The sequence below is a fragment of the Triturus cristatus genome, chromosome 4_1 (genome assembly GCF_964204655.1).
Source record: "Triturus cristatus chromosome 4_1, aTriCri1.1, whole genome shotgun sequence".
In the NCBI taxonomy this organism is placed as follows: Eukaryota; Metazoa; Chordata; class Amphibia; order Caudata; family Salamandridae; genus Triturus; species Triturus cristatus.
The window spans coordinates 386,540,110-386,563,844 of record NC_140585.1 but is presented as its reverse complement, the minus strand read 5'-3'; the positions used below and the strand labels follow the sequence as shown (position 1 = coordinate 386,563,844).

The window sequence follows — 23,735 nt, the reverse complement described above, 5'->3', positions numbered from 1 at the left end:
GGACTTCCTACCCAGACGGCAGCCTCAGCCTCGCGGTCCCAGACGGACCCAGGACTTCCTACCCAGACGGCAGCCTCAGCCTCGCGGTCCCAGACGGACCCAGGACTTCCTACCCAGACGGCAGCCTCAGCCTCGCGGTCCCAGACGGACCCAGGACTTCCTACCCAGACAGCAGCCTCAGCCTCGCGGTCCCAGACGGACCCAGGACTTCCTACCCAGACGGCAGCCTCAGCCTCGCGGTCCCAGACGGACCCAGGACTTCCTACCCAGACGGCAGCCTCAGCCTCGCGGTCCCAGACGGACCCAGGACTTCCTACCCAGACGGCAGCCTCAGCCTCGCGGTCCCAGACGGACCCAGGACTTCCTACCCAGACGGCAGCCTCAGTACAAGTTCATCCTATGATTACCATAACATACAACAAGGGAATCAGTTTTACTATTTATCAGATCACACAAGAACTGCCAGTTTGAGCACAACCTGTTCTCTGGTTCGAGGGGCTCCTCTCTCCCTTATTCAGTTACCACTTACCTGATCAGGGTTAACATCTGTTCATGTCAAGTCACAGCTGGCTAGAAGAATAGGCTACCCTCTTATACAAGAACACGCAGCACATGTTGATTCACTACAAACTGGGTACTTTATTACTCATTACATACGCAATCACATAACATTACTATGTAACACATAACCTGCAAAGAAAAGTGAAAGATTAGGTTGTACACTCTAATAAGAAAGGGGTCGACATCACCTTAGTCGTGTGTAGCCTGCATTCAATGGTCATCTAGGTTCCCTTCTCGTCTGTGCCTCGGCTCGCCTGTAAGTCACACCTCCGCAGTCACGGATCTGTTCCCTTCTCCCTTCTCCGAGTCACTGGGACCTCTTCCTCATCGGCTACTCTCTCCTCTCTGGCTATTCTGCTAGAAGAGTATCTGTCTCTCGGTTTTTCTCCGCCTTCAAGTTTGTCATCTGTCTTCCCTGGAATAAGTAGTAGCTTTACTGCTAACGGCTAGATGCCGCCTACGGACTGAAGTAAGTGCCCCGTATCTGCCTCAGACTTTCACTAATATAGAGGTGCATTTCCTCATGGAAAATTCCGGCCCGTAACCTGCCGCCCACCAAATTCTTGTACCTCCCCGTACCAAGGACACGTTCCCAGCCGGCCGGCCTGATGTAGTGTCTTCGGCATGAAGAAAAATACAATCCTTCGATAAGGGCCGGCCTGAACCGGTTCTCTCCAAGCGAATAACACCTCATAACTAAAACATCACCCTTAACCTAGAAGCATCCCAAGCTGCCGGAGCAGAAAGAAAGATGGAGTCTCTCCCGTTTGAGGCCTACCAGGCCTGAATTCAGCACGGCTCCATGAAATACCCTCACTACAGGACAGGTGATCCCTAATACTAACGAATCTATCCCCTAGGATATGTGTGCAAGCCCTGATCTATGGGGAAGAACACAGGATCATGTCGAAGTGCCTAGTAAATAGGCTCCATTCACTACTCTAACCCTTAGACTTGGATGGTAAGAGACTGAAGTCACACTAATCACCCGTCAACACAATAGGGCCGGGAAAATCGAGCAGTACATTTCACCCTTGACTTCAGTCTATTATACATTCATTAAACAGAACTAACATCTGTGGAAGAATAATATGAAACAAAGCTAACTGATCTATGTCTAGTACCAAATGTGCAGAATTGAAGTAGTGAAGGAATACACTGAATAAAGCAACAGATAGAAATCAAAACAGCGATGGTAATCAGAATACCTCCTAATACCTGACGTAACAGATACAAATCAGGTAACCAATTAAAGAGCCAGTCAAACCAGCCCTGGTCAATGTGTTTTCTAACTTCTTCTGTCAAGTCATGTAGCTTATCAATGTGAGCGCGAATGGATTGTGTATGATCAGACAAGTTAAAACAACAAAGACCCTCAAAATCAGAACAATCGTGTCCATGTTTAAGCAAAAGATAATCAATGGCCGCTCGATTTTGCAAGATGGCTCTGCGTTCACCCTGGGCGTCTAACAGCATGTCAGACAGGACTGTAGAAGTATGATTAATGGATTTTACCATCCAGCAGGCCATTTTCCCAATAGATTTGGCATTATAAACCGCCAAAGCAGGAACACCAATAATTGAAATAGCCAGGCTAAGGTATTCTGACTTGGAATATAAATGCAAAGACGAGTCACAATCCTCCTGTAACATCACTGTATCTCGAATCACACGAGAATTGGCATTCGGATGTGACGAGAACATCAGTAAACTGAGTCTCGTAATGGCACAAGGGCCTCCAGAAATATTTGCGGGGACATATGGCCAGGAAGTATTACCACATGAGAAAAGCCATCCGGCAGGTAGTAACATCGTGCGATAATGACTGGGGGTAACTACCAAACTCTTGCAAGTCATATTGTTCTGGACAGAAGCACATGTTTTCGGTGTCCTTTGAAAGCACAAAGTTCGCTCATGAAGGGTAAAGGAAGTAGCACCTTTCAATTTTAGACGCAGACATTCAGAAATTGCACCAGGATTACACGTAAGGAAAAAACACAAATCTCCTTGTGTGATATTATAGGTAACTATTTGGGACTGGATGGGGGGTATCTGATCTGGTAGTTCAGTACATAAGGGGCAATACGCATGGGTAGCAAAATCGCCCAGAAGAACATTGGGGCGAGCCTTTGAAATATTAAAAATATGAGTCAAAGTTTCTAGCGAAGCAGGGACAGCTACCAGACAGGTCGCCAAGATGTCGTGTACAGATCTCATCGGCGTCAAACAGAAGTGAGGGGCATCAGTCACCCTTTTCGCCAGTAAGGTCCAAAAGTTCGATGACGAATCCCACGCAGCGAGGGAACGCGACACTCGGGTGCGTAACTCATCCCGGGTTGACGGGATCCCTCCTCTCTCGTCGAACCAACCCGAAAATAGTCCGACGCCGACACATCCTGCAGCAACAGTCCAAAGAATGATCTGAAAGAGAATCAAATACAGGCATTATTCATTCTCGTAAGTAACATTTGTCAGCCGGGACCGCTTCCCAGCTATCTTTCCCTGGTCTCATAACTAAAATGGTATTGTCATGACCGGTGGCGATGACCTCTGCTTGTTCAGGGGGATTCTTAGGCGACTGCACCCAAACCCTGGCCCCAGGGTTATCTGTGGAGCCAAAACCTTTCTGGCCTCGTACAGTTAGCAAAGTTGGGGCAGTGCCTTTTATGATCTCTCCACTGAAAACAGGCATTATGAGTAATTGAGCCACTCGGTCAGTTTGATGTATCAGTAAGTCAGCCTCACTGCTATTCAGCAGGAGCACCTTAATCTCTCCCTGATAATCACTGTCAATGATCCCTCCAAGCACCTGAATGCCTTTTACAGCCAGCCCCGATCTAGGGGCGATTAATCCAAAATTCCCGGGTGGTATATGAACACCAACACCGGTCGCGATGATGACCCGATCTTTACCTTTTATAACGGTGTCATCCATGGCATGCAAGTCTAAACCTGCCGACCCTGGGGTCGCTCTACATGGAGCCAAAGCTCCGGGAGTAATTTCCCAGTACATCACAGTCTCTCTGATTTCATGTGGCTGAGCATTAACATTCGGAGGAAACAAACGCATAAGTGGAGATTCAGCATTTAGAAAAGGACGATTATTCAGAATTAATAGCGCTTGGGGCAAAAAGTCTCGCCAATTCTTATACTTGTCATCTGTCAATTTACGCAGTTGCTCCTTCAGCAGACCATTCAATCTCTCCACAAGACCCGAGGCCTGCGGATAATATGGGATATGAAATACCCAGTCAATATTGTTTTCCACACAGAATTCCTGTACCAATCTTCCACGAAAATGGGATGCATTATCAGATTGAATTTGGAATGGCACACCATAATACATCATAATCAATTCCAATGTTTTAATGGTATTCAATTGGGTAGCTTGCTTACAGGGAAGGACTACCAACAGGCCACTGTATGTATCAACAATAGTGCAAACATATTGACAATTCCTACTCATGGGAAGTGGACCGATGTAATCAATCTGCCAAATTTGAGCGGGCAGTTTCCCGCGATGTAAATGACCTTTAACAATTTGGGGCACTTTGCGCTGTCTGATATGCTGACAAATGGGACAATGTAAAATAACATTTTTGATTAAATCTAGGGGAATAGAAATTCCTCGATCAGCAGCCCACCTGCTAGTGGCTTTCTCTCCAAAATGTCCTGCCTTCTGGTGGGCCCATTTTGCCAATCCCGCAATATCAGAATCTTGCCTGTCCACCACTGCCTCAGCAATTTTAGATTTCTCATCTGCAATGTTATGAAAAAATTTGTCAAGAGAATCTATCGGGGTGTGAGCATCCACATGGAAGATTGTAACAGTACTCTGTGGGAGCATCTCCCAAATCTCCTGCCATAATTCTTTTCCCCACAATTCTTTTGAATGTAATTTCCAATTATGGGAATGCCAAGTCGGTAACCAAACTGCCAGTCCATTGGCAGTAGACCAAGAATCTGTGAAAATATGACATGTGCCAGGTAACTCTTGTTTCAGAACTTGATAAACAGCATAAAGTTCAGCAAATTGACTGCTCTTACCTTCACCAGTTGTGCTCAGCAGTTTTTGTGTGATCGGATTATAGGACACCGCTTTCCAGTGCCGTTTCGTCCCTATGAACCTTGCTGAACCATCCGTAAACCAGACATGGTTTCTGTCCTCTGCGGACAAATCATCAAAAGGTCTACCCCACTTGACAGGAGACTCCTGTACTAAAGGTACGGAACATTCACTCTCAGTCTCAGTCGATGGCGCTCGCGCCACCTGCTCATGTAAAGATGCAACTCCTTTTTGTCCCACACGTGCCCTGTCTTGTATATACCATTTCCATTTAATCACACTCGCCTCTTGAGCATGTCCAATTCGGTGAGTTTTCGGCGAACTCATAACCCACTGCATGATAGGAATTTCAGGTCGCAAAACTATATCATGTCCCAAAGTCAGTTGCTCGGTATCCACCAGAGCCCAATAACATGCAAGTAACTGTTTCTCAAAAGGTGTATAACGCTCACCAGCATCAGGTAACTTTTTGGTCCAGAAACCCAACGGCACTCTACTCCTGCCTTGCTTATGCCACAAACTCCAATTCGCATAAAGGCCCTGTACAGACACATTCAAATCCACCTCACCATCACGTACGGGCCATAAATCCAAAGCATGCTGAATTGCCTCTTTTGCTAGGTTGAACGCATCTTGCTGTGGTTTATCCCATTCAAATGCATTCTTTTTACGAGTGACACGGTACAAGGGGGCCAATATTTGACTCAAATGAGGAATATGCTGACGCCAAAAACCAAACAAACCAATGAAGCTTTGGGCTTCTTTCCTATTCCTCAGAACTGCAAAATCAAGGATTTTCTGTTTAACCTGAGGGATCACTTCACGGTGCCCTTCATGCCAATTAATACCCAAAAATTTTACAGCCTGGGACGGGCCTTGTAATTTATCCGGATTGATTTCCCAACCTTTCTCACGCAGGCACTCAATGACTCTGTCCAATTGGGTCTGAACTTCCTCTTGTGTTTCGCCTTGGATCAAAACATCATCAATATAATGACACATCTGAATTTGTGGATGAACCAGTACCTCAGCCAAATGCTCTGCCACCAGCCGGTGACATATCGTAGGACTATGCACATAGCCCTGAGGAAGACTTCTAAACGTCATCTGACGCCCATTCCACGTAAAACTGAACTGTTCCTGACACTCAGGGGCAATCGGAATCGAAAAGAAAGCATTAGCAATATCAATGGACGCATACCATGTACCTGGATGTTTTTGGATTCTTTCAATTAGAGTAATGACATCCGGTACTGCAACGGTCAAAGAGGGTGTGTGTTTGTTCAATTCTCGATAATCAACAGTCATACGCCAAGAATTATCACTCTTACGTACAGGCCAAACAGGATTATTCCAAGCAGAAGTAACTGGGGTTATAACACCTGCATCCACCAACTCCTGAATAGTGGTACTAATCTCCTCATGACCACCTGGAATACGATACTGCTTCTGACAAACCACTTTTGTCGCCTGAGGAACTTTTATGGGGGGCATTCTTAAACGACCAATCCGTATAGGCCTGGACGATATATAATGCGTAGTTCCAAATTGGTAACATCCATCATCTAAATGCAAAGTCATTCCTTTCAAAATATCAATTCCAATTATGAATTCTAAGAGTGGCACCACTAGTACAGAGTATTCTTTTCTAGGGATTCTACCTATTCTCATTTCAAGTAAAGTTTGAACGGCAGGAGTTTCCTTTCCACCCAATCCGGTAATTGTAAAAGGCTGACCTGTAAACTTCTTTGATTTTCCATGAATAAGAGTGGCCTCCGCTCCTGTATCTACCAATGCTCGGGCCCTTTGGATATTACGATGTCTCCAATAAATATCAATATCTACATAGGGTCTATTATCTCTGTGAGCCCATCTGTGTACTGGAGCTTGACCTATTTCCTAGTCATGCTTGCTGCATTCTGTGTACCAGGATAAATCAGGATAAAGACTCTCACGTTTCTTAGGTATCGGTACCTCCTGTTCATATCCATTCCCAGTACGAAATGGATTCGTGTCTTCTGCATTGCACTGCTGGTTTCGATCGGCCAAACTATGACGATCCTCTCTCCTCCTCAACTCAGGGGATTGATCCCTATCATCTCTACGTCTGCTGTAAACATAATCATTTCTCCCCCTTTCTCTTTCCTCCTCTCTCTCTCTGTCTCTCTCACGACGGGGGGACATATCACGTACATAACGTCGATCATCACGACGAACAGAGCGCCCACGGCGGTCGTCATCACCGCTACCGCCAGAACCACCACGATCACACTCAGTCGTCCGAACACGCCGGGCACCCTCCTTCCGATCCAAGCCACGTTTGCGAAACAACTCCCACAAACGAGCAGTAGTCTCACCGTCAATGTCCTCCCTCCGCACACCATCGGCCAGAAGACCAGAAAAGATATCACGTCTAGTAAGTTTATTGTCACCAGGAGTACGAGTGTCAGGCCGGGACTGACGTTCAGGTTTAAACCACTCACCCAACTCACCGAGTTGGCGTACCGATTCCAGTACCGTAGATAACACGTTACCAGTCTGATTAATCAATAAAGTCATCATGACCTGCTTATAGGCAACAGGGGAAGAACGAATGATACGATTCCGCACAGAAGATGTCAACAAACCATCAAGCAACCTGTCAGCAGTACCCAGAAAAATTGCTGTTTTCATCACCTCCTCTTTGAGACGTTGTGCAGCGTCGCGCAAAGTATACCACGGTTTGTCATTCACAGGCCAATCAGACTCAGTAGGATACTTTTGATTACATCCCTCAGTCGCCAATTGAAGTAAAGAAATTTGACCACCACCATTATAGTTACGAAAATGATCCTGTACAGTAGAATCCGAACTCAAGGAACAAAACTTCAAACAATCGCCATTATCTAACATAATGCCAGCAGCGCCCAGTTCATAAAGGCGCACCATCCATGTGAGCAAGGTCTCACCAGCTCGCTGCCGAAATCGCTGCAAAATATCACTAATTTCTTGTTGAGTAAAGTCCTCTAAAGAGTCTAAAGAAACAACCTGCGGAGCAGCGGGAGACTGCTGCAACTTCCGACGAAAAACTGGATGCACTGAGACCGCGGGACGAGCATTACAAGGAGCTCGACCAGTACACGTAGAGGAACAATCAGTGGAAGAAGCATCGACCCCGCTCGAAGGACGAGCGCAATCACGGGGTGCACCATCAGAGGCGCAAGAAGCAGACCTACAAGCACGGCCGGAGCGAGAGGACTCGCGCTTGGCAGACTCCTCACCCGAGGAAGGAGAATCACTCGAGTTCCAGATATTACCATCCCATTCATCAGGATTCCAATCCAGTCCGGCTTTCGCCACGACCAGACGCACCTTTCGCTTTGAAACCCGACCACGCCGATTCTTGTATTTATAACGAGCAATTCGCACAGCCGCCCTCTCGGCAATAGTTTGGTACGTCTCAAGTTTGTCAGCAAGCAACTTATTTTGACACCGCAACAAAGTATGAGAATTCTGAATCTCAACAAAGTGCGCTTCCACATCCTTAAGAGATATCTGTAGCTTCAACAACCTCTCATGCAGAATCCTGTACGCAGACAGAACAATCCAACCTCTGCGCCCCAAAATGGGAATCTCCTCACCCTTCGAGACGGGTGCCTTCTGTAAACAAGTAATCACATTAGCCGGCTCCGCCAGCTCCAAAGAAGAATTCCAATTCTCACTCAAACCAGTAGAATCAGCCCACTCACGGGCTAAGGCTTCATAAGGCGTTGAATCCCATCCGGGAATATCAACGGGCAACTTAAAAGTAGATTTTGACTTTCTAGAAAACATCGTGAAAAAGAAAGAAGAAAAGAAAGAAAAAGAAAAGAAAGAAGAAGAAAAACTATACACACAATTATACCACAAATAATATACAAACAAAACCACGCACACGCCGAAAGCAAACACGAGACAACACGACGCACACAGGTTTCGAAAACGGTTCGTGACGCCAAATGTTCTGCTTGGGTTTTCGGATCAGATAGAACCCGCTCATCAGAGCCTCTCTAACCCAGCCAGAACGTTACCCTCTCCCTAGGGCCTATTCACAACAAGTAACCACAGATATATACCACCTAAGGACAGGGAATTCCTACTATATATATATCTAGACCTCTTATAATACAAGTGGCGGCCTCGCGATCCCAGACGGACCCAGGACTTCCTACCCAAACGGCAGCCTCAGCCTCGCGGTCCCAGACGGACCCAGGGCTTCCTACCCAGATGGCAGCCTCAGCCTCGCGGTCCCAGACGGACCCAGGACTTCCTACCCAAACGGCAGCCTCAGCCTCGCGGTCCCAGACGGACCCAGGACTTCCTACCCAGACGGCAGCCTCAGCCTCGCGGTCCCAGACGGACCCAGGACTTCCTACCCAGACGGCAGCCTCAGCCTCGCGGTCCCAGACGGACCCAGGACTTCCTACCCAGACGGCAGCCTCAGCCTCGCGGTCCCAGACGGACCCAGGACTTCCTACCCAGGCGGCAGCCTCAGCCTCGCGGTCCCAGACGGACCCAGGACTTCCTACCCAGACGGCAGCCTCAGCCTCGCGGTCCCAGACGGACCCAGGACTTCCTACCCAGACGGCAGCCTCAGCCTCGCGGTCCCAGACGGACCCAGGACTTCCTACCCAGACGGCAGCCTCAGTACAAGTTCATCCTATGATTACCATAACATACAACAAGGGAATCAGTTTTACTATTTATCAGATCACACAAGAACTGCCAGTTTGAGCACAACCTGTTCTCTGGTTCGAGGGGCTCCTCTCTCCCTTATTCAGTTACCACTTACCTGATCAGGGTTAACATCTGTTCATGTCAAGTCACAGCTGGCTAGAAGAATAGGCTACCCTCTTATACAAGAACACGCAGCACATGTTGATTCACTACAAACTGGGTACTTTATTACTCATTACATACGCAATCACATAACATTACTATGTAACACATAACCTGCAAAGAAAAGTGAAAGATTAGGTTGTACACTCTAATAAGAAAGGGGTCGACATCACCTTAGTCGTGTGTAGCCTGCATTCAATGGTCATCTAGGTTCCCTTCTCGTCTGTGCCTCGGCTCGCCTGGAAGTCACACCTCCGCAGTCACGGATCTGTTCCCTTCTCCCTTCTCCGAGTCACTGGGACCTCTTCCTCATCGGCTACTCTCTCCTCTCTGGCTATTCTGCTAGAAGAGTATCTGTCTCTCGGTTTTTCTCCGCCTTCAAGTTTGTCATCTGTCTTCCCTGGAATAAGTAGTAGCTTTACTGCTAACGGCTAGATGCCGCCTACGGACTGAAGTAAGTGCCCCGTATCTGCCTCAGACTTTCACTAATATAGAGGTGCATTTCCTCATGGAAAATTCCGGCCCGTAACCTGCCGCCCACCAAATTCTTGTACCTCCCCGTACCAAGGACACGTTCCCAGCCGGCCGGCCTGATGTAGTGTCTTCGGCATGAAGAAAAATACAATCCTTCGATAAGGGCCGGCCTGAACCGGTTCTCTCCAAGCGAATAACACCTCATAACTAAAACATCACCCTTAACCTAGAAGCATCCCAAGCTGCCGGAGCAGAAAGAAAGATGGAGTCTCTCCCGTTTGAGGCCTACCAGGCCTGAATTCAGCACGGCTCCATGAAATACCCTCACTACAGGACAGGTTATCCCTAATACTAACGAATCTATCCCCTAGGATATGTGTGCAAGCCCTGATCTATGGGGAAGAACACAGGATCATGTCGAAGTGCCTAGTAAATAGGCTCCATTCACTACTCTAACCCTTAGACTTGGATGGTAAGAGACTGAAGTCACACTAATCACCCGTCAACACAATAGGGCCGGGAAAATCGAGCAGTACAGGACACTATGCACCAAAAAACCTTTTTACGGTTAAAATATTTTGTATGTGTATGATTTAAAAGAAATGTATATACCATTCATTGCTGTGTATGAAATACAGTATTGATTCAACTGTGTAGAGATTTCATTTTTGTCCTTTGACATTACAGAGTCCTTCACAAAATTATTGCCATTGTGCGTATATATTGCCTAAATCATTGTGTACTATCCACTGGAACCATTGTTCTTCTATATCTAATCATTACCCTGGTTCCGTTGTGAGTAGGGTTCCCCTGTTGTTATAAGTGACTGGTGGGCTTGAAGCACTGATTGCGCCACACACCAAAGAAGCCTTGCAAACCTATCTCAGGCCTCTGCCATTGCAGGGCCTGTGCGCGCAGTGTTACTGCTGCTGTGACGTGACACCTAAAGTGTGTGCCATGTCTGTGACCTCCCTTTTACTGCATGTCAGCCACCCCTAGGGTAGGCCCTAGCAAGGCCTATGGGCAGGGTGCATTGTAGGTCAAAGATAGGACATGTACCTTAAATGCGTGACATGTCCTGGCTTGTGACAAACAGCCATTTTGTTTTCTCACTACAGTGGGGCTGCCCTCCATAGGAATGCATTGGGGATTCCCTGATAAGTGTTTCAGTGGTAATTCCTGATATGAGAGGAGCAGCGTGGTCAAGTTTAGTATATTTGGAATTGTAATAATAAATGATGCGCAATGTGGTGCGCAGCTTTATTATAACTATTTTAGAAATGCAACTTTTAGAAGTTGGCATTTCTGTGTGCTATGTGTCTGCCTGCCTGATGTGAATTGCATGTCTGGCTTTTGAGTGAAAGGGGCTGGGAGGTGTGTGTGGCTCCAAGAGGGGCAGATTGAGTCAGCACTAGGCTGAATAGGACATCTACATTTGGAGTAGTAGTCCCCTGACCCTGAATAGGGTTGTGCCTGCCCTAAACAATGCTGGCTCCGCCCCCTGTGGTGTGTCTGATCACTGAGCCCCCACCTGACAAAGGGGAAGAGGAGCATGATAAACAGAGTGTTCCCATTCCCCCCATAACCAGTTGCATCTGCTTCCCCCAAGCCCTGTACTGCAGACAAAGGAATGTGTAGTATAAGTATAGGGGCTGTGACCCCATGTTTTTGTGCTGTTTCTGGACTTGCTGGGGGCTTGCTGCTACTGGGGGCCCATGAGGAGCCGCCACAGGGGCTTGCCTCCCTGCTGGAGTGCCCTGTGTGCTGGCCTCCCTGCTATGCCCCTCGTACTTTTCGGACCTCTAGCGCCTTGTGAGCATTGTAATTTACTTGCCCCAAGAAACAGGAGAGTGTGGGCTGCGCAGCGCTGAACTGCCCGTTTTTATAGAGGGAATCCCCGCCGTAGGGATTCCCCCGTGATGCCTCGTGGAGCAGGTGCCCACCTCACATTGTGGTGCTCAGCGGGAGCCTACCCCGCTTTATGAATATTCTAAGCGGCGTGTGGTAAATAATTTAATTACCGGGACTTAATTTGATACAGAAAAATAATAAATATAGCTCAGTAAAATAAGAGGCAAAATCCGTGATATTAGAGGTTCGGAATGGGCTTTATTCCAATGGACGATTTCGAAATCGTGGACTCCAGGTTCCATCACCACGGAGGTTCAGGAAGTGAAGTACATACTTTATTGATAAGTAATTACTTTTATACAATAGGCATTACAGTGAAGCAAATGCAGGAGGCGTAACAATTGATAATAGAGATAAAACATACATGCGTAGCAAAAGTGGGCGTAACTGGGTGTAACTAAAGAACGTCATCAGGTATGATGTCATAATAGGGTGGTTCCATGAAAGAATTTCGCAATGTCAGTAGAAATACTTGGCATAAATGCGCGCGTAGCAGCATGACGTATGATTGACGTGCGACTAGGGGGTGAAGGGGATTTGACAGTTAACTCTACATGTGGCGACAGATGTCTGGAGGGTCAAGTCAACCTAATCCCAAATCATATCTAACATCCTATGTTTAAAGAACTATGTTATCCAGAAGAGAGGTCTCTTAGAGTAGAATCTTATTCTATACTGACTATACTGACTGTTAGTGCGTGTACAAGCGTCTAAGTGTCTACACTAGATGCGAAGGCAGAAGTCTTCCATGATAATAGGGCTATGAATTACTTGCATAAAGACAGAGAAGCCGGGCCTTTGCTCGGTAGCTGGAAGAATGTTTATTTAAACTACTAGACAGGAATGCATTGGGCAGGGAGCGGAGCAGATAATTTCGAAGGTGAAATACAGCTTTTGGCAGGCAACAAGCTGATGTCAGGCACCGTGAGCCGCGCAGGGAATGAGACAAAGTTCACGGTCACAGATGCAGGCTCAGACTGGAGCTCTCAGAGGCAGAAGGCAGGAAAAGCTTGATGGCAGAATCAGGGCCTCCTTGCCTGGACTGTAAAATGGCATAAGTGAACCATATAAAGCCGGTGGCCTTTCATACTTAGGAATGGAATATCCGGCCCATTCATGGCGGATCTGAAAGAGAACATGTTAACGGTGGACGCACATGTATTTGCGTCTTCATAACTGGAACTGGAGGGAACATACATGTATTTATGATTCATACATGAAACCGTTGGGGTCCAAGATAGGGGACATAACTGATCATAAAAATCCATATTTCCACATTCCCTCCTTGTCCCCTACTTGCCCGTCAAGAGATATCAATCTTCATCAATCCATTGATCTGTTCATATAGCATCATTTGTTCTTCTTTTTTCTTCTGGGACGAACGAAATCTTGGTGGTGGAATACACGATGTGGCACACAGACCACAGATCGCTGGTCCACATTGTAGACATAGACAGCAACTGAATAGTATGAGAAAGCCAATACCTAGGAAGGATAGGACCTTCCATCCAAAGGTAGATAATACACTCCAAAACCAACCGGACCAAGTCCAGGTGCCTGGATTCTGGTGTATCTGGCTTACAATCTTATGAAGGCGAGTTATGGCTTTATATACAGATGGCGAATTTTCTGGTATGAAAATGCAACAACTTGATCCGATGACCCTACAAGCTCCACCCCTATCGGCCAGGATGACGTCAAGGACAAGACGATTTTGAAGCACAACAATCCGCATAGCAGACTGCTCTTCTGTTAAATTGCCTAAGGCGGAAATAGTTTCGTTCACTACTGCTTCAAGGGTTCTAGTTAATCTACGTATCAGCTTACTATTAGTGACTGTACCTATATAGGGAAAGAGACCTTTATTGAAATCTGTGTATTTTTCCCATGCTGTTTCAGTGTAATCGACTATTGGGAGATCTCTCCTTTCTCTATTGTGTACTAAATGAGTATTTCTGTGATAATCAGGAGGAGCTAGAAAAACAGGTGGCAGAAGGAATCCGATGTAGCAGGTACCATCCCAATCTAGAGGCAGACGTATATATGCCGTCTGACCACATATGAAGTAGGAATGGCGGGAAGCTCTAAATGTCGACTTGCCTTGATCACTAAATTCTATTACAGTGGTGCATCTACTATGGCCCATATGTATGGAACCATTCTTTCTTACACATAATTCACCTTTTACTGGAAATACTGACATGGCGGGCAAAATTGGAGTAGCTTCGGATTCGACATTCAAGATCAAGAGATTAAGCGTAAAATTACCTAATTCATATACTTCATTTTCTAGATCAGTTCCTGTTCTTTTGGGAAGTCCCTCCTTGTTGGGGTGGCAGACTTTAAGTAAAACTAAGTTCAGATTTCCCCATACCCCGTTGTCTTGATAAACTGCAGAGTTCGAATCTAGGGAATTGATTAAACTAAACCATGCTCCACAGGAGCCGTTGTGTGTGAACGGGTATGGAAAGAGAGGTAGAATTCCTTTATAATTCTGATAGGGAGGGAGTCGGCCACATATCCAACAATTTGTAGCATTGCTAACCTGATGGGAATGATGTAACATACTAATAAAAGTGTTATTGCGCAGCGCAAATCTATATGACAATTCATGCGGAGGTAATTCACTAAAAGAATGTTCAGCAGTAACATTATAAACATGTCTAGAAATAGGATAATATATGTGCAACAATATACTTGCAGTAATTATTAAAAGACTTAGGAAAAACAGAATTAATAACGTCACTGTGCAATGACTACGCAGTGATTTACAGTACGCATGTCGTTTCAGCTTTATCCTTTTGTTTCTTTCTCTGTACAGGTCTAAGGGATACATGTCAGAGACAAATTCGACCGCTTCACCTTGGAGAGGACTTAAACAATCAAATTGCCTGACTGGTTAGACCTGAGTTTTAGTTTATATAGTTCACGACTATTCAATTCAACCAAAGGAAGTTTAGAGTCACTCGGGGAAGACACGCAAGGTGTGTCGTTTACATCTGATGGTAGTCCATGAAATTTCTTGATATGACTTGAATGTATCCAGCCTTTTCGACCCTCGATCTTCACGGCTGTCCTCGTCGTCAGTAATACGAGCTGAGGCGACCTCCACCTAGGATCCAGCTGAGACTTCCGATCAAAGTTCCTCACTAAGACTAAATCTCCTGGAATTACGTCATGGGGTTTCACCTCAGTGTTGTCGGGAAAAGCTGCAGCTACCTGTGAACGACAAGATTGTAGTGCAGACATCAAGGAAGCCAAGTAATCTGTCAGCATATTACAGTCAATATCAGTTATTTTGCGTGGTATAGGCGTCCCCCACATATTCGGTGGTCTGCCAAAGATCACCTCATACGGGGATAGCCCTGTTCGAGAGTGTGCTACCATTCTCATGTAAAAGAGTGCAACGGGTAAAGCTACTACCCAGTCGACACCTTTCTCTCTACAAATTTTGGACAACCTAATTTTCAGGGTCTGATTATGTCTTTCCACGAGACCTGCTGCCTCGGGGTGTCGGACACAGTGAAACTTCCACTGATAACCTAACAAAAGTGAAACGTGTTTCATTAGTTCGGATGAGAACGGCTGGCCGTTATCTGAGTAGACAACACGTGGTAAACCGTACCGTGGGAAGAATTCTCGAACTAACTGTTTGGCAGTAGTCGGGGCAGTGTAATCTGAAACCGGGTATGCCTCTGTCCAACGGGAAAGAGCACAGACAACTACGAGAACATATTTGAATCCTCGACATCGTTCCATCTGGATATAATCCATCTGGAGGACTTCAAAAGGGTGATCAGGAGGCTGAAATCCACCCTGTTCTACGGGAATGCTTTTTCCTGGGTTAAACTGACAACAGATCATACAGGTACGGACTTTTTGTTTAGCCGCTGCTCGTAAATGTTTGTTGAACCAAAGGTGTTGGATGCTGTCTAGCATAGCTTTTTCTCCTAGATGTGCTGGACTATGTACAGTGTTAATAACGACTTGGACCATTGAATCAGGAAGGAACCACACAGATTTTTCCTTTGTCATCCATCCTTGATCCGTTTGGATCCCTCCTAATTCAGTCCATTTCTTTATTTCGTCTGGAGTAGCATGTGTCTGTATGTCAATTACGTCAAGAGCGGGATCCTTAACCATCATGCCATGTGTTGGTGTCGGGACTATTGTCTTTGTCATGTCGGATGTTTGAGTTTGAGCAGTCTGTTTAGCTGTTCTGTCAGCTAGATCATTGCCTTGAGAAATGATATCAGTAACTTTCGTATGAGCTTTACATTTCATAATTGATATTGCAGTGGGTAGGTGTATTGCATCTAATAAGGCATGAATGAGGGGTCCGTGTTGAATGTGGGCACCGTGAGAAGTTAAATAACCTCTCTCTCGCCACAGCACGCCGAAGTCATGTACGACTCCAAATGCATAACGTGAATCAGTGTATATGTTGACTTTTTTATTTGTGGCTAGAATACAGGCTTGTGTCAGAGCGATGAGCTCTGCTGCTTGAGCGGACAAGGTATTTATACAATTTGTTTCAATGATTTCAGCGTCTGTTGTGACTGCATAAGCGGCCACTAACTCTCCTGTACCTGTTCTCATACATGAACCATCTACATACAACGTCAGGTCTGGGTCTGATAATGGAACGTCTGTCAAATCCTGTCTGGGTTTCGTCGTGATAGTGATAACTTCAATACAATCATGTGCAAGTGGGTCTGTTCCGTTTACTGGTAACAGTGTGGCAGGATTCAATGTATTACAACGTCTGATTTCTATATGTGGCTGAAACAATGTTAATTCGTAACCGGTGAGTCGTGCTATAGTCAAGTGTTGTGTTTGTGTGCGGTTCAAAAGAACCTCTACTGCATGTGGTACTTGTACTGTCAATGGATGTCCTAATACTATGGCATCGCTTTGTCTGATTGCTAAGGCTGTTGCTGCCACTGATTTTAGGCATGCAGGCAAAGCCTGAGCTACGGGATCTAATGTACTAGAAAAATAAGCACATGGTTTGTGTGATCCTGCCTGTTCCTGTGTGAGTACTGACAAGGCAGTACCTTCGCGTTCTGTAACAAAGAGTGTAAACTGTTTATTGTAACATGGTGTTGCTAGGACAGGTGCTTGACATAAAGCTTTCTTTAAACTTTCAAAAACGTGTGTATGTTCCTGAGTCCAAGGGAGGACAGTCGATGTGGCTGCCTCCTGTGTTGTCAATTGAATGAGTGGTTTTGCTAGAAATGCATACTGAGGGATCCACTGCCTACAATATGAAGTGAGGCCTATGAAAGCCCGCACCTCCTTTTGTGTCTTGGGTATTGGCATATTTGCAATTAGCTGGATGCGATCTGGTGTAAGCTGCCTTCCCTCCTTGGACAGCGAGTGACCAAGGTAAACAACTCGCTGGACACAGAATTGCAGCTTAGAAGGGGACACCTTGTGCCCCTTTTCGGCCAAAAATTGTAATACCGTCAGTGATGCTTTCTCACATTCAGGTTCGTTTCTAGCGGTGATCAGCAGATCATCGACATATTGAAGCAGGGCAGTGTTGACTGGCATGTGGATACTGTCGAGTTCTCGTTTCAGTGCTTGGCTATAGATGCTGGGGCTTTCTGTAAATCCTTGAGGTGCGCGTGTGAATTTAAAGCTACGTCCATTTAAACTAAATCCGAACAAGTATTGGCTTTCCGAATCTATTGGGACGCTGAAAAAGGCATTCTTGAGATCAATTACAGTAAAGAATGTTGCTCCGGAATCAATAGCTGTCAGTAATGACGAGATATCTGGGACCACAGGGAATTGTGGCACAATGCATTTGTTCAATTCGCGCAGATCAATAACCAATCGATATACTGGCGGGGCCTTTGGATCTGTTCGTTTAAGAATCGGAATTATCGGGGAATTACATACATTGGAGTCTGTTTCCACAACCACTCCTTGGGCAATGAGCTCGTCAATGATTTGTAGTAAAGCCACTACAGCATCTGGTGGTAACTTGTATTGTCGCATTCGTGGTAGTACCACTCCTGCCTTTAGTGTAACTCGATATGGTGTAATATTCATGCAACCCACATCAGTAGGGCCTTGTGCCCATAAATGTGTAGGTAAAGTCTGCAGTCGGGGATCCATGTCTCGAGACACATAGTGACCTTTGAAATCACGTAAAAACAATCTTACTCCTTCCGGAGAACAACATATTATAGCTCCTAGAGCTTTCAGTGTTTTTATACCTAACAAGTTTTCTGGACATGATTCAGTAAGCAATAAATCTGTAGTTCGGGTCAAGGGTCCTATCGTAAGTGGAAGAGGCTGTGATACTTCATTAACAATAGGTTTTCCTGAAAAACCAAGGGAAATATTCTGTGAGCCTGAGAGGGGTGCCCCTGGAACTTCACTACGTTTTATAGTTGTTCGACTTGCCCCTGTATCAAGTAAAAATTTTCTATCTTGGCCTAATAGTTCACTATGTACATAAGGTCCTTCTTGGTCTACCGGGACCTCGATAAGGGGTAAGTCAACTTCCCTCTCTAGGCTGGTTCATGCGTATCGTTGATAATCAGGATAGTCATACTGTGCGGTCTGGTACAGCTGTCGTGTCGTGGTTTGTGTGGCAGCAACAGGCAGCGCTGGTGCAGCTGGCACAAACTGTATAGACTGTTGTGGAGCTGGCATGGACTGGGCATGCTGCGGTGCTCCTTGTTCATTCTGATCCTGTCTAGGTGGCCGTGGTCTTTCTTGTGTTTTACCTGTGGCGATATTACGCTTCAAGACTGGGCAATCGTGTATGTAATGACCTGGTTGTTTACAGTAGTTGCATGTCCCTTTTACAGGTCCTGCTGAATCACCGGACTGTGTCGTACCCTTTTTATGACCTTCAGCTGGAACTGTCTGGGAGACTAGCATTTTCATTTTTGTGTCCTTCATGCGTTTCTGTTCATGTTCTTGTTCCTCTCTAATTCTATTGTAATGGTACTGTAACATTTGTAACATTTGTGATGGGGTATTACCTTGCCAAGTACTCTCGAATTTTAATACTCTATTCTTCACCTGGGGCAAGGAATTTTCAACTAATTTTGTCACAAACAGATGTGGGTATGACTCGCTACTTGCTTTTATACCACTATTTATACCAAAACATTTTTCGAATCGGGCATAGAAATCACTAGTGTCTTCATCTTGCTTTTGTTTACAGGCTGAGATTGCACCCCAGTCTTCCTTTTTCGTGGTTAATAAACGTGGCAGTACCTGTACTAGTAAACCTGGTAGTGCTTTAGTTTTATCCCCAAGCCCCGAACCTGGACCTCGGGCCCTTTCTTCATTTTCTAATGCTGTCCAGTCTATCTTTTGGTCTCCCACCTCCCACTCTTTTTCCTTGAGTTTTTCATAAATGCCAGCAGGCATTAATACCTTTAATATTGTCATAATGTCGGGATAGGTATACTCTCCCATGAGTAACATGTCTTTAATTTCTCGGTGAAAACCCGCTGGGTCTTTGTCATGACTGGGTACCACTTTCTTCATTTCTAACAATTCTATTTTCGATATGGGCGTATATACATATACACGTTTAAACTGATTGTCCTCGCCCTTTATTGGGTGTACTTCTCGTAAGGGATTCTGTCTGTCCATGTAATACGTCGTTCTTTCCTTGATGGGCAATGAGACATGTTCTGGGCATACAAAAAGGATGTACTGCTTTCTTGATTCTAGTATTTCTCTAATTAACTTAGTACCTGAACCTCTCCATCTATTCGTGAGTAATTCAGTCAATATATCAGGTAACGGACCAGGATCGGAATGTTGACTTTTATAAAGTATAAGAAGTTGTTGAATCATATAAATCCCAGCTAAACGCTGTTCATCTGGGGTGAGGTTCAAAAATGTGTGTGCTACTGTATCATCACCATATTTTCCGGGACTGTCAACCCAATGAACGGCTGACCTGGCTAATTCTTGTTCATCCATAGAATCGAGTAAATGGTAACCCCTTCGTTCTTGGAGTAATTTGTCAGCGGCTTGGAACGAATGCTCGGGGGACCTTAGATTTATTATAGGTGTATGGAAATTCCTGTTATTATCTGGACATATCGGACGTATCGGGTCAGTGAAACATCTAGTACTATTACAAGATCTTCCTCTACCTACATAGGCTATGGTTTCTGACTGTCCTGTGGGCAGTCCTGATCCTTCCTCCTCCTCATTTTGTTCAAACTGGTCTACCGCTAATCTCTCTTCGTGTAGGCGTTCTATTTCTTTACGGATCTTTCGGCACATGGCTATTATACATTTTTGCCTATCATGTCTCCCTTCTGATATATTCTGGCTCCATCTGGTAAGGGTTTGCATTATTTCCGGATCTACCCCCGGTCGGTCTTGATTTCTGATTACACAATTTATGAGGAAACGTAACAGTTCCCCCTGTATCTCCACTTTCTGGTATTCCATAGCTCTGTTAATACATTCAGAATCTCGCCCTGTTTGGACAAAATGATATATATTATCTAGATGCATAGTCATTCCTGGTAGCTTTCCTAAATACACCGCAGCTCGTCTGATACGTAATGATGCCAGGATCATTTCGTCCTCTTTTCCGGGCACAGGGTCATATCTACAATCTACAAGAAGTTCCTTAAGTGTACGGGAATTTATGAGTTTGGGGGTACGTGGATGTGCTGATTCTTGAAAAGTAAGTTTATTTATTCTGGGTGGCGTAGAAAAAATGTTGGTAGCACCTCCGGTAGCCCCGTCTGGGGTATCGGGCGTGAAAGGATTCGTTGAACGCGATACAGCAACTATAGGTGTGGACACAGCTGTAGAAGCGGCTGTAGGAACAGATGTGGAAACAGATGTGCTTGCCGGAACTTGTGTCAGGATTTGATGCCGTAGGGATACAGATACAGGATCTTGGCGTTGAACCTCCCCGGCAGACGGTCTATGTGGGGCGGGGTTAGCATACTCGGGAGCTGCTTCATCTAAATATGAGGAAAGAAAAACATCTTCTGCTGTTCTAGGATGCCCCTTAGGATGCATTTTTATTGGGAACAATGGGGGTGGCAAGTCTTTTGGTATCTCCGGGGTAGCCTTAGGTAATCCCTCGGCCAGAAGGGGATACATACCATTCATAAGGGCATTTCTTTGTCTGTCTACTTGTTCTGATTTCACTCGTGTACCTTCTTCAATTAATAGATTTTCTCGGACTTTATTTGAATTTTCCTTACTCTTCTCTTCCTGTCTACGTGCTTTTTCTGTACGTCTATACGATTCTTTACGCCATAATTCAATGGCGTCTTTCTGTGATTGTCTAGCTTTCCTTTTCCATAATTCTTCCTCTACTTTCACGATGCAATCTGCATCCCAGGTCCCAGCTACGGGCCACCTCTGACTTTCTGGTAATTCCTTAGTGTAGTCTACCCATAGATCAAGAAATAATATGGCGTCTAGGCCATGTTTATGATACATGAAGTACCCTGGAGTGTCCCTAGGAGGAATGGGAACAGCTTCTTCGAGTACCCCTTTTCTAGTTGTGATCTGTCTTAGTTTCGAAAAGAGCGGCATATTGAGAACTGATCTGATACTTGGTCTTGAACAAACTTAATACAATAAACACAATAATGAACAGTCATTCACACCACAATATGCAGAACGTTTTAACACATTTAACATTTAACGTTTTAAATGAGCAACAATGATGATGACGATCTAAGAAAACTTAATCACAAAACATAATCCTCGGCATTAACTGAATTATTCTGAATTTATATACTTGATATACTAGATATACTGCTAAACAGTACAGATACACTGCTAAAACAGTGCAGACCGGATTTGTGTACCCAAACCCGTCTGGACCGGCACAACTTATGTGCACGCCAGAACGCCTCCCCAGTAATGGTACTCACCGGGTAGCTCGGAACGGAAGGCCTCGGAACGGAACTGAACTGAACTGGACTCGACTTGAAAACTTCGGACACTTCGGGACATCGGAAACCTCGGAACTTCGGAACTTCGGAACTTGGTGGGCCTCTGTATACCTCGGATCTTGCTCTCTCAGCTAGGCTCTGGTCGGGATACTTCGCACTTCTCACCGCCTCGTCTGGGTGTTGATCGCAGCCTCAGTCGCCCCCGCTTGACCGGAGGGAGATACAGGAAATCCTGCTGGTACGCGTTGTTGTCCGTCCAGCTGTGGCAGGAGACCGGGCCTGCAACGCACCGCCGGCGCGTGAGATGAGGAAGTGTCCCTGTTCGGGCGCCATTCATGTGGTAAATAATTTAATTACCGGGACTTAATTTGATACAGAAAAATAATAAATATAGCTCAGTAAAATAAGAGGCAAAATCCGTGATATTAGAGGTTCGGAATGGGCTTTATTCCAATGGACGATTTCGAAATCGTGGACTCCAGGTTCCATCACCACGGAGGTTCAGGAAGTGAAGTACATACTTTATTGATAAGTAATTACTTTTATACAATAGGCATTACAGTGAAGCAAATGCAGGAGGCGTAACAATTGATAATAGAGATAAAACATACATGCGTAGCAAAAGTGGGCGTAACTGGGTGTAACTAAAGAACGTCATCAGGTATGATGTCATAATAGGGTGGTTCCATGAAAGAATTTCGCAATGTCAGTAGAAATACTTGGCATAAATGCGCGCGTAGCAGCATGACGTATGATTGACGTGCGACTAGGGGGTGAAGGGGATTTGACAGTTAACTCTACATGTGGCGACAGATGTCTGGAGGGTCAAGTCAACCTAATCCCAAATCATATCTAACATCCTATGTTTAAAGAACTATGTTATCCAGAAGAGAGGTCTCTTAGAGTAGAATCTTATTCTATACTGACTATACTGACTGTTAGTGCGTGTACAAGCGTCTAAGTGTCTACACTAGATGCGAAGGCAGAAGTCTTCCATGATAATAGGGCTATGAATTACTTGCATAAAGACAGAGAAGCCGGGCCTTTGCTCGGTAGCTGGAAGAATGTTTATTTAAACTACTAGACAGGAATGCATTGGGCAGGGAGCGGAGCAGATAATTTCGAAGGTGAAATACAGCTTTTGGCAGGCAACAAGCTGATGTCAGGCACCGTGAGCCGCGCAGGGAATGAGACAAAGTTCACGGTCACAGATGCAGGCTCAGACTGGAGCTCTCAGAGGCAGAAGGCAGGAAAAGCTTGATGGCAGAATCAGGGCCTCCTTGCCTGGACTGTAAAATGGCATAAGTGAACCATATAAAGCCGGTGGCCTTTCATACTTAGGAATGGAATATCCGGCCCATTCATGGCGGATCTGAAAGAGAACATGTTAACGGTGGACGCACATGTATTTGCGTCTTCATAACTGGAACTGGAGGGAACATACATGTATTTATGATTCATACATGAAACCGTTGGGGTCCAAGATAGGGGACATAACTGATCATAAAAATCCATATTTCCACAGGCGGGTGCCCACCCCGCATTGTGATGCCTTTTTGCGGGTGCCCACTCCGTTTATGATAGTGATAGCGGGTGCCCATTCCGCTTTTCGTGATGATGAGAGCGGGTGCCCACCCCGCTTTGTGCCATGGGTGTTCGCTGGTGCCCACCCCGCCTTGATGAGTTATTTGGTGAGCGGGTGCCCACCCCGCAATTGTCCTTATTTGAAACGGGAGCCTACCTCGTATTGCCGCCGCAGAGAAAAGGTGCTGCCGGCCGCCGCAGTGCGACCAGGAAGCCAGGCGAGCTGCCTGACTGTGGATAGAGCTGCGGCCAGAGGGAGGAAGTCCTGCCCACCGCCGAGGGACGTCGGGAGCCTCGCGGCTCCACCGTGAAGACCTGTGTCCCAGGAGAGGGACCAGGTGAGAAGCCAAGTTCCCCCTGCCGTG

At 45.7% G+C, this 23,735-nt stretch overlaps 1 protein-coding gene across 2 annotated transcripts in view; it reads left to right on the top strand.

The window, feature by feature from the left end:
* The window catches only part of ARHGAP8 (Rho GTPase activating protein 8), a 968,737-nt gene that overhangs the window by 663,186 nt on the left and 281,816 nt on the right, over positions 1-23,735 (top strand). The gene's annotated exons all lie outside the window — the stretch shown is intronic.